The sequence below is a fragment of the Centruroides vittatus genome, unplaced genomic scaffold, assembly GCF_030686945.1.
Source record: "Centruroides vittatus isolate TY-2023 unplaced genomic scaffold, ASM3068694v2 contig_1110, whole genome shotgun sequence".
Classification (NCBI taxonomy): Eukaryota; Metazoa; Arthropoda; class Arachnida; order Scorpiones; family Buthidae; genus Centruroides; species Centruroides vittatus.
The window spans coordinates 544,904-548,464 of NW_027120712.1; the positions used below are offsets into that span (position 1 = coordinate 544,904).

The 3,561-nt window shown below is 29.1% G+C and overlaps 1 long non-coding RNA gene across 1 annotated transcript; it reads left to right on the forward strand.

Annotated features, from left to right (window-relative positions):
* Positions 1-1,123: 1,123 nt before the first annotated feature.
* Positions 1,124-2,061, forward strand: LOC136976261 (uncharacterized). The gene is made up of 3 exons (XR_010880904.1): positions 1,124-1,173; positions 1,387-1,444; positions 1,958-2,061. It is a non-coding gene; the product is annotated as an uncharacterized lncRNA (long non-coding RNA).
* The last annotated feature ends 1,500 nt before the right edge of the window (positions 2,062-3,561 follow it).

Here is a 3,561-nt window from a genome sequence, read left to right on the forward strand (position 1 = left end):
AGACAAGAGGTATCAATTCACTTAGTTTCTTCTATATATCTCTTATGTCTGCTTTCATAATTTTAAGATAGGCTAAGGCATGGCGAGTTTCTGAATTAGTTTCTGAATCCGAGTTTCACGTTTTTTGCTGCAGTACGATTTGTAACGCGGATCGCGTATCATAACTGTTGTGAACAGTACCTAGCTAACTCGAAATTAAAGTGTTTTTGACAATAGACTTTCCTGTACTTTCCCTCTGAATAGCGACAGTTTACATAGTTCGGATTCGTAAATAAACGTTGAATTTAGTGCGCGGTAGGCTTTATACGTAAGAAAAAGTTTAATTTTAAAATTTATGTAGATAATTGAAATATATTAGACATAAGCAATTTAAATAAGAAATGTTTTGTTGACGATAAATTAATATTCAATACTCTTTTAAATTATAGAATAAAGTTGAAATGGGCTTTGAAAAGTTTCGTGGTACCTGTCCCGGGCGGGATCCCTTAATGGACAGTTTCAGAAAGTTATTTTCTCTGCGCACAATGAGAACACATCCGGAGGTATGTATTTCAGTTTATTTATAAGATAATTGAAATCCCGAAAAATGTTACTAGCTACAACTTAAAATAGTTATTAAACTCGATATTCTAGACTTATTCCTAAACCTCTTTTAAATGATCGAAGTAAAAAGAAAACGAGTGAATTGGAATGAATACTTTTTTACTTGAGTTAGAATGTATGAAAGTTATATGTAAAATATCGTTAAATTATGACGAACACATAAATATTTATTTATTGAGTATATTAATCCGTGGTTTTCACAATGCAGTCATAGAAATAATTTTAGTAACTTTAGAAGTCATCGATGATGTTTTCTTTTATCGATGAATTGTATTTGGGATTTTTTAAAATAAATAAACGACGTTAATATTTTTTATTTTTATAATACAAACTGGTAAAAAACAATTATCTTATAAATCGTATCGTAGTAACTCTTTAGTGCTGTATATTTTCATTTATTTCTGTATGATTTATTATTGAAATATTTATCATAAATTGCTTAAATAAAAGGAAACGTGAATGACTTTTTGATTTTTTACAGCTCGTTCCATTAGTTTTTATTACGGCAGGCGCTGCGGCAGGAATGGTCTCTTCTGTTATATATCATTTATTTTACAACTTGGATGCAAGGTACTGTACGTGACGATTCATAAAATGTAAAATTCCTTTGAACATGTTTTTACTTTAAATGAATTGAACGTTTTTCTTTTAATACACAAAACGTTTATTACACTAAAAATGTTTTTTTTTATGTCTCATTTCATATTTACTTTTGATATTTTTAATTAGAAATGTATAAGATTATAAATTAAATAACAAATTTATTCTAATATAAAATTACAGATTTGTAAAAGGAGGCTGTCCGAGATGGGAATTGGTGGATCCCGAGAAACCACAGAAGGTAGGATTTTAATATGGATTTTTATTCGTTTTAAAAAGTTTGATTTATTAACTATATGAAGTGCAGTTTATTTAGAAAAGCTCTGTTATAGAAATAATCTATTTTTTAAAAAATAGAACAATAGGCCCTTTTCCGGATTCTTCACTATTTAAATATTGAAATTAATCTAAAAGTTGACCGTTCTGCATTTTTCCTTCGACGTTTCCTGTATAATAGCTACTTTATATTTAATATGAATTTTCTATTACAATTTTTTTTATTTTTAAATACCACTTTCAAAGTGTAAAGTAGATTAAAGCGATAATTAGAATTGTGTAAGATCAATAATTTTCCTCTTGAAAAAATAATACGAATGAAAAAAGTGTAGACGCACTTAAATTAAAAATGTCTTAATTGTATTATTATTCAACAGATATTATGAACAAAATGACTTTTTGAAACGATCTGAAGAATAAATTCTGAGTGAAATTTAAATATAAATTTTAACTAAGCACATATACATATATTTTCCAGCTGATTACGATCAATCAAAAATGGGAACGAATTCCCGAATTGGATGAACTTCGCAAGATTATTGGACCTTACAAACCAAAATAATTACATTGAGCGAAATTTGTGAATTTTATCGACATTTGTTTGATTTATTTTGTTCAGTTGCTTCCCGAATCTTTAACTGAATAATAAATATGTGATGTTTTAATGTTAAAAAGATGTATTTAATAAATTAAATCTTTTGAATGAAAGTTTGTGAATGAATTATTAAATCGGCTTTTTCACAAAAATTATCTAAAGTCATTCTATAATAGTATTATAGTTTTCAATGGTAAATAAAAATTACTATAAAAATAATAAATTATAATTCATTTTTTGAGCTTAAAATATAATTTAAACGTACAAGCTTTAAACATATATATACAGTAACTTTATGTTTAAGGTGTATTTTTTCTTCTTGCTGTACTGAATATATATATATTACAATTTCCCTTGATAAGCATGACGAAATACTTTTTAAGAGAAAGTAGAGATTTCGAAATTGTGAATGCATTTCTTGTAGTTGAGGGCTGTAGCAATGCCTTCCCTTGATAGATTGTAAAAGAATTCTTCTAACGTTCCCTCTTCAGCGGGAGATTCTGGGTGAAACAATTTAGTATTGCGAATTACAGTCGAATTACAGCTCTTTATATAGAATTGAAACAGGAACAAATTTGATCCGCGGTTGACTTTCTCTGACTTTATGTTCGGGACTTTTATACTTGGTCTACTTTTACTACTGTTTTATATTTGGCGATTTTTAAGTGAATAAAGTGTTGTTGTGTGAGGTAGCGTAACGTAAGACGAGTGCAATCTGCGAAGGAGTGTATCTGCAGGGAGAGATTTCCTATTGTAAGGTGACTGTTGTGTTTAGATGTTAGACGCGGACAGTAAATTCGGTAAACGTCACGTGCCTGCAATTGGTCAGGGCCCGAAACCAGCTACAATATTTAGTGGTTTTATATCCAATCAACTATTTATGAGTAAATAATATGATGTTCCTGTGTTGCCTTACGTGTTGAAGGAATAGGTTGACGAAATTCGAGTATTATATTTTTTATATGAAATTGAATCGACGATGTTAAAGGTGAAAAATAAACGAATTTCGCTTCGTTATCCGCTGTTGTTGTGTATCGCAACAAATTAATAACTGCATAATAACAATATCAAATTAACTTTTTTGTTACGGGCTAGTAGATCAACGAGAGGTGAAACTTTTTGTATAAAAAAATGCGCTTTTAAAAAAGAATATGAAAAAGTTTCTGTCTTTGATATTCTTTTATAAGTGGCTCATTGTGTAATCTTCGTTTGACGTCTTCATACCGAACTCGGCATTCTGTCAATTTTAATGGCATGCAACGTGATACTGATGACTCATAATAATTTCATCAAAGCTAAATTAAGGCTAATTTAAAATTGATCAATAACTAAGCGATTATAAATAATGCTAGTGTTCTCTGCTTTTACTTTCTGTTCGTATGTATTTTCACAAGTAAAGGGAAAACCTTTTCCAATTATTTATTTTCGATTAAGAGGGTAAAAAGGGTAAAGGAGAAAGGGGCTTTACTCTTGTCCTCTTATATAAA